The following is an 11,566-nucleotide window of genomic DNA, read 5'->3' on the forward strand; positions in this document are numbered from 1 at the left end:
ATTCAATTTCCAATTCAATGCAATATTTCTGTGTACCCATGTCAAAGCAGTCCTTCTACTTTGGAAGTTAATACCTAAAAACCAGACAATTTCAAAACTATGGTGACAGGAAAGAAACTTTGTAAGTGGGTTATAAGATGTTATTGTGAAAAGAACCATTCCCATTTCCACCCTATTTCTAGCACCTGTAGAGAATGTACACGGGAGAAATATTGGTCAGTATTTCAAAGTATATACTGTCTTTGTAAGGCAAGACCTCAACTCTTTAGGATATTTTCTCCTAATCAGTACCCTAACTGAATCTTCAGTGGTCAATTCATTATTTTATTAGGCTAGTTGCTTTTAGGTAGGAGTGCATGGTAAAACTAGTGAATTCCACAGGAAACAGCTGTGTTGCACTGCCTTTCCTGTGAGATGAGTTCTGTAGTCAGAAGTGGAGAATGTGGCAATAAAGAAACATTTCATAAGTCCATGCGTGGTGGTACTGACAGAAGAAGTACACGGAAAGCAAATCCATATGCAGATTTTCATCTATTCTGGCGAAAGCAATTGTGCCATGCTTTATGATGATAGGAGTCCAATATAACGAATGTACCAGGTGAGTGACTTATCCTCCTCTTCAAAGGGATGTTACTTTATCAGAACCTCAGAGCTGCATAGCTGATCTCTGGTATTAGCAGATTTGGAACTCAGGGGTGGTAGCTAGGTCAGCCTTAGGGAGAAGGGAAGCTATACTGTTGAACCCATGCCAGGCCTCCATCTCTGTCACTATGGCTACTTTGTACATGGATTTATTGAGCAAACATTGTTGCAACTTGGGAAAGAGGCTGAATGACATCAATAGAATGTATCGATTTGTCCACCTTATTACTGATAATGGTAGGCTGTATTTGGGTCTGTAAAGCAATAGCTTAATAGCAGTCACAGGTTCTAAATATAAAATTCCATTATTCTATAGCATAATATAAATTCCCTCAGAGACTCCTCCCTTGAGAATTATTTCTACGGAGAAAGGCAAGTAAAATATTTCTCAAAGTGTCTTTCACTCCCTCTTAGACTGACAGACCCCAGAGATTTTGGTATGTCATGATGAATCATGATGCTCCTTCTTATTTGCCTACAGGCCTCTAAATGCAGAGAAGGGCAGTATACAACCTTTGAGGACAGAGTGAAAAGTAGATACCTTAACTCAAGGCACTGAGAGTTGAAGGCAAAGTATACATACCTACCTCTCAATTATGGAGAATCAAGATATCCCTAAGTGGAATAATCACAAATGTGCCCTACTCCAGGGGACCTTTGTGTCAACTGTTATCTCTTCCTTGAAATTCTCTACCAGCTTCTCTCTCTGTCTTCATTCACCACCTGGGCTTCTAGCAACCTTTTGAGCTCTAGCTCAAACATTGTTCTTCTCTTTTTCCTTCCCTACAATTATAGCTGATCACATCCTCTTTTTTTTTTTTTTTTTTTTTTTTTTTTTTTTTTTTCTTTTTTTCTTCATTCACCACCTGGGCTTCTAGCAACCTTTTGAGCTCTAGCTCAAACATTGTTCTTCTCTTTTTCCTTCCCTACAATTATAGCTGATCACATCCTCTTTTTTTTTTTTTTTTTTTTTTTTTTTTACTATCTTTTACTTCTCTCTGTCCTAGTGTGCATTAAAATTGCATATTCATGTATCTGTCCTCCTTTCCAGACTGTGGTGCTTTTAAGTGAAGGGACAATATTTTTTGAGGTCTTTATGTGCAAGAATCACAGTAGTCACTCAGACGTATTTGCTGAATTTTCAGTGGGGACTTTGAGTTTGGGGATTCACAAACACTGACCCTTAATTTCAGAAGGAGACTGTGTCGAATATAAGGCTCCTATTCTATGCAGGGGATGGCCAGATACCATACTGTTAGCTACAGTTGAAAGGAACAGTCTGTTTGGAAATGAAAATTGCTTACCCAAACAGGTTTAATTTGGGGCAAGACACCCAACTGTCAAGAGAGGTTTTATTCTGATACATAGAGACTCAATTCTAGAAGAATTTCACACATTATTAAGGTAGTAACCAGATCAAGGAAACATGGCAGTAAAGAAGAAGCACAGTTACTGGAATGGATATAAATGATCAGGGTCAGTCCATGATAGGACTTAAGGACTACTGTGGTGATCTACCAGTTCTTCCTACTGAGATCAGTTCTTCCTCAAAACTGGGACAACCCTGAACCCAGGGTGGAAATAACGCAAGATGTGGGTGAAAGGGGCTTGTTGAGTCTCTACTTAAAAACACTCTGTCTTTCTTAAATCCATCCAATATCCACCCACTTATGTTTTGCTTTTGTTTATTTATTGATTGATTTATTCAATATCCCAATCATAATTTCATGAGATTTCCCCCCAATATAGTCTGTGATGCACATCATCAAAGGTGTTAAAGGAGGTGACACTTAAGTCCTCATTTTTTTCTAGTCTAATATCTAAATTTAAAATCTTTTCATTTTTCACACTAAAAAAGTAACACCTCCAGCTTATTTTACTGTTTTTCCTTTTTGCACATTTTCTTTGGCCAGATGTTGACATATAGGTGATGGAAAGTTTTCCTTAGTTTATTCTTTAAATAAAACAGGTTACTATATCCATCAGACTTTTAGCAAATAAATTAATTTTCCTTTTATTCTTGCTTGATTTGATCCAGACAGCTAATATGAAAGCAAAATTTTTCCTCTTTATTGACTTCAAGATATAAGGTGTCATAATTCCTCAAGTTATAAATAGTAAAATAAACAAAGACCAAAAAACCCAACATCTTTCATCTGTGTTCAGATAGAGTCCATCCAAGGAGATTTTTTATTTTTCACCACAGCAATCAATCTGCACCCAATTGTCACAATGCCACACCCTCAAAATGAATTAAAAGTTGAAGTTGAGGGCTTCCCTGGTGGCGCAGTGGTTGAGAGTCCGCCTGCCGATGCAGGGGATACGGGTTCGTGCCCCGGTCTGGGAAGATCCCACATGCCGTGGAGCGGCTGGGCCCGTGAGCCATGGCCGTTGAGCCTGCTCGTCCAAAAAAAAAAAAAAAAAAAAAAAAAGTTGAAGTTGAAAAGTGACAGAGACACAATATATACAGATGTTAGTTTGGGACATAACATAAATATAAATACTGTGGAAACAATTAGAGCAGTGTCTTGGGATTTTGTTTTCACCAAAACACAATTACACATTTTTAATGTTTTGAGAACCATGAATGGCTTATTTTTAAAATATCAATTAGCCAATAATTTTTCCAGCCCTGCTCAGCTTGAGATACTTAATACATTCTGCTCAGTGTCTATTTCATTCATTTCTTAAATCAGACCTGACAGAATAGGTAATCTACTATGAAATTGGTTCTCAATCCTTGCTGAATAATCCATGGGATGCTTTTTAAAAATATCTAGGTGCAGGTCCCAGACACAGAATTTCTTATTTAATAAATATGGAGGCTTGGGCATCAGCATTTTAATGGGTTGATAACCGCTATGTTCATGCCCACAATGAGTGGGTTAGAATTAGCAACATTTACATAACCACAGACATGCCAAAAGTGAATTTTAAGAACAGCTATCCACCAACATACAGTATTCTATTAACCTCTTCTCTATACAGCTGGACTTCTTTCTTTCAAGCTTAGCACGCTTCATATTGAGAATCAAATTCTTCCCTGTTGTGAAGGATATTTGGCCAGTACACTAGTATCTTGCCTAACTCTCCCTAGCCTCTTTTTCCAAGAAGGTTGACACTATTTAAAACCTCTATCACTGATAAAGAAATGTCAAGCAGACAAACTACCTAAAACTATAAACTTTAGCAGCCATCTGTCCCTGACCCACAGATCTCACACTAAATTTGGTCCTTCTGAAAAAAAAAAAAAAACATGTACATAGCACCAAATATGACTTTACTGAAGTATCTAATGCAGCTAGGTTTGGGAAAAAATGCCATTCATATGAAGAGCTGGTGGAAATAGGACCAAGGTCTAACACCTGTTAATTTGGGTAAGTCAAAGTCAAACCAGAGTCCATCACATACATTTGAATGCTCATGTTTAGATCCCTGGATTCACAATTTAGGGGTTTACTTACCTAAATCCAAGGCAATGTCCAAGCTTGCTTTACTTGTGACTCAACATTCTTTTCTTCCAAGCTGAAATTCTATCAATTTTCCCAACATATCTGCCGATCTAACCTCGGTGAGTAATGATAGAAACATTTGGAACTTCTTAAAATATATTCTGCTATTGTTATACTGAATTTATTCCACTATTGTTATAAATTACTCTCATTATTTAATCCTATTATTCTCTTTGGTTAGGAGATCATGGGTGAATTCCATTAATTGATTTTGGGATGTTAAACCAACCTTGAATTCCTAGGATAAATTCCACTTGGTTACTGTGTATAATTGTTTTTATATGTTTCTGGTTTTTGTTTGGTAGTATTTTGATGAGTATTTTTAAATTATATTCATAATGAATGAGAAGAAAAAAAGAAAGTGTACCCCATACACAAGGGAGAAGAAACAATCAATGGAAACTGTGACTAAGGGAACCTAGGCATTAGACTTTCTAGGCAAATACTTTAATAAACTATTTTAAATATGTGCAGTGAACTAAAGGAGACCATATATAAAGAACTAAAGGAAAGTATGTGAATGGTATCTTACCAAAGAGGGAATATTAATAAAGAGATAGAAATTTATTAAAAGGAAATTTTGAAGTTGAAAAGTGATAGAGACACAATATATACAGATGTTAGTTTGGGACATAACAGCATAAAGATGAGGAAGTGCTCCATAGGAGAAAATATTTTGCATAATATTTCAATTAAGTTGGTACTAATTTGAAGTAGATTGTCATGTCAATTGTCATCCCCAGGACAATCACTGAGAAAATAATTCAAGATAATATAGTAAAATAAATAACAAGGGATTAAAAGGGTAACTAGGAAAACATGTATTTATCTCAAGAGACATTAGTAATGGAAGAATTAAAGAATAAAAAAAGACATGAGACATCTTATAGAAAACAAGTAGCACAGTAATTACATTAAATGTAAATGGATTAAATTGTCTAATATAAAGGCATAAATTGACAAAATGGTTAAAATAACAAAATGCCCCCAAAATATGCTCTCTTCAAGAGACTCACTTTAGATGCAGACACAAATAGGTTGAAAATAGGAAGAAAAAGAAATATTTAATGTGAACAGTGCTTAAAAGAGATATAAAAAAGCTGTATTAATATCATACAAAATTGACTTTAAGAATTGTTACCAGATACAGAAGAAGACATACAGATGGCCCCCAACTTATGATGCTTTGACTAATGATTTTTCAACTTTACAATGGTGCAAAACCCATACACATTCAGTAGAAACTGTACTTTGAATTATAAATTTTGATCCTTTCCCAGGTTAGTGACATGTAGTATTATACTCTCCTGATGCTCTGCAGTGGCAGTGAACCACAGCTCCCACACAGCCACACAATCACAAGGGTAAACAACTGATACACTTACAACCATTCTGTACCCACAAAACCATTCTGTTTTTCACTTTCAGCACAGTATTCAATAAATTACATAAATATTCAACACTTTATCATAAAATAGACTTTGTGATTTTGCACAGCTAGAAGCTAATGTGAGTGTTCTGGGCATGTTTAAGTTAGGTTAAGCTATGATAGTCGATAATTTAAATGTATTAAATGCATTTTCAACTTATGATGTTTCAACTTACAATGGATTTATCAGGACATAACCCTATGTAAGTTAAGGAAGATCTATAATTTAATGATAAAAGGATTAATCAATCAAGAATATACATAAACATATATATACAGAGTAACAAATACATGAAGCAAAAACTGACAGAATTGAAGGTAGAAATACACAATTTAACTATAATGCAGACATTCAGTACTTATTCATCATTGAAAAATAATGGATAGAATAAGTAGGCCAAACATTAGCAAGGAAAAAAATATTTCAACAATACTATATACCAGTGAGAGCTCATAAACATATATAGATCATTCCACCCAATAGTAGAAAATAGACATTCTTCTCAAGAGAGCATGGAATGTTCTCCAGCATCAATCATATGTTAGACCATAGAAGAAGTCTCAAAACTTTTAACAGATTGTATGTAAAATGTATATCTTCCAGCCACAATAGAAAGAAATAAGATAATAACAGAAATTTGGAAAATTTATGAATATGTGGAGATTAAACAGCACACTACTAGATAACCATTGGATCAAAGAAGAAATTACAAGGAAAATTAGTAAATACTTTGTGGTAAACAAAAAAACAAAGCACACAAAAACATATGGGATGTAGCAAAAGCAGTACTTAGAGGGAGATTTATAGTTGTGAATGGACCCATTAAAAGAAAAGAATAAATACTTCAAATTCATAACCTAACTGCCAAGATTAGAAATTAGAAAAGGAAGAGCAATCTAAACCCAAACAAGAATGAAAAAATACTAAAAATTAGAGTAGGAATAAACAAAATAGAGACTAGGAAAATAAAAGAGAAAATCAATAAAACCAAAAATTTATTCTTTGAAAAATCAACAAAAATGACAATCCTTTAGTTAGTTTGGCCAAGAAAAAAAAGAAAGACTCAAATTATTAAAATCAGGAATGAAAGAAAACATTACTACTAACTCTACAGGGAGAAAAAGAGATTATAAGGGAATACTATGAACAATTGTATAGCAACAAATTAGAAACTTACATGAAATGGACAAATTCCTAGAAACACACATATTGCCAAAACTGACCCAAGAAGAAATAGAAAATTTGAACAGACCTATGGAAAATAAAGATATTGAGCTAGTAATCGAAAAACGACCGGCAAAGAAAATCCCAGGGTCAAATGGCTTAACTGATGAATTCTACCAATCATTTAAAGAAAAACTAACATCAATCAGTCTTTAAATAAATAGAAAGGAGGCAACATTTCCTAATTCATTCTTTGAGGCTGGTATTACCCTAAAGAGAAAACCATAGAATGGTATCCCTTACAAATATAAATGAAAAAATCCTCAACAAAATGCTGGAAGATAGACTCCAACAATATATAAAAAGATTTACACCATGATCAAGTGGGATTTATTTCAGGGATGCAAGGCTGGTTCAACATATTAAAATCAATCAATGTAGTAAGTCATATTCATATAACAAATGGAAAAAAAGTCCCATGATTATCTCAATAAATCTAGAAAAAGCCAACATCCTTTAATGATTAAAAATAAAAACATTTATGAAACAAGGAATAAAAGGGACCTTTCTCAATCTGATGAAGAACATCTATGAAAAAGCCACAGCTAACAACACAATTAATGGTTAAAAACTGAAATAATTTTCCCTAAGTTCCAGAATAAGACATATCTGTTTTTTTCTTGCTGCTTCTTTTTAATACTCTACTGGAGGTTTTAGTGAGGGTGATTAGGCAAGAAAAAGAATAAAAGTTGTCCAAACTGGAAAGAAAGAAGTAAAACTATCTCTATGTACATAAGGTATGATCTTATATATAGAAAATCCTAATGAATCTTAAAAAAGTAGAGTTAATGAAGGAGTTCTGCAAAATGGCACAATACAAAATATATAAAAATCAATTGTATTTCTGTAAACTAGCAATAAACAATCTGAAAATGAAATTGAGAAAACAATTCCATTTGCATTAGCAACAGAAAGGATATGACACTTAGAAATAAATTTAACTGAAGAAATTTGACTTGTACACTGAAAGCTACAAAACACTGTTGAATGAAACTTAAGATCTGTATAAATGGAAAGACATTCCTTGTTCGTGAATTGGAAGACTTCTTATTGTTAAAATGTCAACACTCTCCAAATTAATCTACAGATTCAAACAATCTCTGTCAAGTGAGGAGTGAGAGGGTCATGACTCAAATACCACACACTCTCGCTGTTCTTACCGTTTAGAAGATTTTCTTGCATAAGTGTTATGCTGTGCTTTTAGAAGAATTTCCAGAAACTTTAAATGGTTGGGGCTGTTTTTCATAATTTTCACCAGTTATGTTTGTTTTGCTGGGGAGCAGCACCACAGAACTCCTCCCATTGTCCTTCCAAAAGAAGAAGTCAAGAACCCTTTAAAAAATTAAATGGCATTTCAGTTATTAGAACATATTAAAATGGCATTTCTATATGTAAAACAAGATACAAGTGGAACTGCTCTAATTGTGATTGAGCCCATTTGGATGGCAAGACTTCAAACATGGCAATGACTCTAAGCTACTCATTTATCAACTCCTGAGTCAGATCACAACATTCTTTCAAGTCCTAATATGTATCATATTAACATGGGGATAACATGTGATTTCTAGATCTGTGAAACCTTCTCTCTCCTTTCTAAGGAAAATCACTTTTCCTAAAGTGCCATTTTATTGCCACTGCTTCAAGAAATCAGCTAAATACATTTTTCTTCCCTGCTCACTCATGAGTCTTCAGTAAATGATATCTATGTGTTTAGTGTATGTTACTTTTCTTCAAACTTCCTTTATCCTTATATTATTAGTTTTGAGTTCGGATCCATTAGGTAATCAGGTCTCTGAGAAATTTTTAAATTTTTTGAATGATTATATCTAGTAATATTTTCTTAATAACTAGAGATTCTCACATGTTTTGTTCATCACAAAGAGAAAGTGATAAACCCTCACTTACACAGGAAAGCCCAACTTTCAAAAGGAAACAAGGAAATCATAAGAACTCAGGGACATGAGGGATAAATGGAATGATTAACCCTCACTGTCTAGGAGTGTATAAGTAGTATGGGGAAAGGCTTCAAACAGGAAGTTCATTCCTTTAACCTTTGAAAAGAAGAGAGGGATTGTCAACTGGGCACAAGGAAGAGTTTGCAAATATGGCTGTCATGTTTGTTCCATCCTGAAGAATTATTCTCTCTTTGCTACTTGACTGTGAAGCAGAATGTATCTCCAGAGCTCCTATTTCCCTGATGTTCCCAAATAGGGTCCCTCTCATTTCATGAATTTTACTGTTAAGCACTTGGGGAAAATAGGTAATAAGTGATAACTTGGGACATTTATAGAGATTCCTAAGTTTTACTGCCATAGGCCCTTTGGTTTATATTCCTGACTCTTCCTGAAATTGTCTACATTTGCTCCTTTGGTCTTTTACACTCTGTTATTCACTGTTTTCAGAAGGGGTTTCAATAATATCTCACCTTTTTATAGATCATTGCTTAGCACAGAAGATAGGGATTATTTTTTTTGTATTAGCTCCCTCCCTGTAGTGAAGATCCAAGGTCCAACAGATTTCTCCTTTGCCTGAAGTGGCAGTTTACATTTTGGGTGACAGTTCACATTTTGGGTGACTCCAGATTGGGTGACACTCAGATCACTGACCTTTGTAAGAGATACATTTGTCAATTTTTCTCAAATGGAATAGAAGATTAGAGGAGTAGAAAAGGACAGAGATTTGGAAATACTCATAGATGAAGATTTCAGCTACAGAAAAAAAAGTGAGTTGGTTGATATATAACTACTATTTTAGAGAAAGTAACACAGAAAATAATCTCTTTTTCCGTCCTTGAACTATTTTTTCCTGGGCTCTTTCCTTCCAACAATCAGAATCATTTGCTATGATTAAGATGTCAGGTTGTCAGCTCCAGATGAATTTGCTTTCTGAAGGATGTTTTACATTATCTTCTCTGTTCATTAGGGTAGACTTGAACACATTATATTTTTTTCTCATCTAAATGTCTAATGATATTAGTATTATTACTTCATAAATTATTTATGTATTTGTGTTCCATATGTTTCTATAATTGTACATCATGAATATTCTTAAGCGTGCATGGTATATTTGCTGTTCATTGAAAAGAAGCATTTAAGCTCATACTGAATTATCCTTCTGCCAGATGGCACCCCTGGTGTTCAAACATTTGTGACCTTCTTTGCTCTCTTATTTCACTTACAGATATTACCTTTGATTTTTCTTACCTTTTAGGTAGAGGCTCTAGGTACTTAACTACCCATAAGTATGTGTTAGTCCTTTGCCTCCAAACTCTCCAACAAAAAATCCTCTAATTTCTCCGACTAAAAATAGTGCAACACTTTCATATAAATCCTTCTATGCACAAGTTTTTTTTCGTCATTCACCTTCTCAAATGGCAACAGTGACTCTCATTACATATGGAATAAATGCAAACACCTTAGGCTGACACCCATCGAGTTTTCCTCTTTTGTTCCCGTGAGCTCACTGTCCTCACTACTTGTTTTTTTTAATCCATATGTTCCAAAGTAACCTATTCATTTTTCTCATCATATGTTCTGGAGAAGAGGAGACCAGGAGATATGCAGGCCAGGTATAGGTATTGATAAATTGACAAATGTCCTATTAGTGATCCAAGATGAAGAATGAGGTTCTTAGTGATTTCTCTTGACAAGGACTCTTAGAGCCAGCAAGGGAAATAAAGTTGATTAATGGAATTATAGCCTTTGTGTAACTGTGACTGCAGGTATCTCTAGGTTGTGTTGTAAGCTGTTAGGTGAAGGAATAATTCCATAACTTCTCTGAGTTCCCATCAAACCAATACCAATTCCTTGAGAGGCTGAAAATGTAGGAGCTATGTCTGAAGGGCAATATGCCAAAATGGTAGTAATATCCTTTTGTCTGGAGGAAAGAGTTATCATTCCAAATAAAGGAGTTCTCCGCCTGTACAGGTAATAGAAGTATGAAGGACTTTCCACTGTAACCGTCAGAATCAGGGGAATCCTATCATGGTTGGGGGAAAGCAGTAAAGCTGCTAACATCATACTGAAAGGTGATGCTTACGGCAAAAAGATATGGTATTAAAAGCGTAATTTACAGAGGATGTTGGAAACCAGAGTATTGTCTGGTGCTCATGATAGGACTGTTGGGTCAGTGAAGTTGTATTTATACTAATTATGCCCACCTTAAACTTACCGTTATTACCATGAATGATGACTTTTACTCTAAAGTACCTAAAAACGCCTTTCCACATCAGATACAGGTCCTAGCACCTTGGCTAAAGTAAAGATACAAAATATATATATAAGTGGTATAAATCCTCCTTAAACATTGCTTATAGGAAGGGCTCTGCCTTTTGCAACCTTTTATCTCCCATTTTACCGTGTATACTGCCTGTACTTGCCTGCACAGGGAGATACTCAATAACTATTCACTGAATATGTATAATATATATTCTCCTTGTCCCCAGGGGACAGATTCTAGACTCCTTCTGGGATAGTTACTTATCAGATATTTATTGAGTACCAACTGTATACAGGTGCTATTCTAGGTTTTATGAATATAGCAGTGAACAGATTGAGCTTTCATTTCTAATACATAATATGCCACAGGTTTTTCCACTCAAAAGCCCTCCTCCAACATTCTTTTTCTTTTCCTGACTAAATTGGAAAATGTGCAAGTCACACAGGTTTCCTCTGTGTGTGTTTGTGTCTTTGCAAAACACACAATTGGAAGCACTTATGCAAAGCACTGAGTGCAGCAAATCTGAGTTTGATTCCTGCT

At 34.7% G+C, this 11,566-nt stretch overlaps 1 protein-coding gene across 1 annotated transcript in view; it reads left to right on the forward strand.

Annotated features, from left to right (window-relative positions):
- Positions 1 to 11,566, forward strand: part of LOC103083618 (tyrosinase) — a gene marked incomplete at its 5' end in the record, with an annotated part of 86,462 nt that overhangs the window by 51,023 nt on the left and 23,873 nt on the right. The gene's annotated exons all lie outside the window — the stretch shown is intronic.

The sequence above is a fragment of the Lipotes vexillifer genome, unplaced genomic scaffold, assembly GCF_000442215.2.
Source record: "Lipotes vexillifer unplaced genomic scaffold, Lipotes_vexillifer_v1.1 scaffold1304, whole genome shotgun sequence".
NCBI classification, from domain to species: Eukaryota; Metazoa; Chordata; class Mammalia; order Artiodactyla; family Lipotidae; genus Lipotes; species Lipotes vexillifer.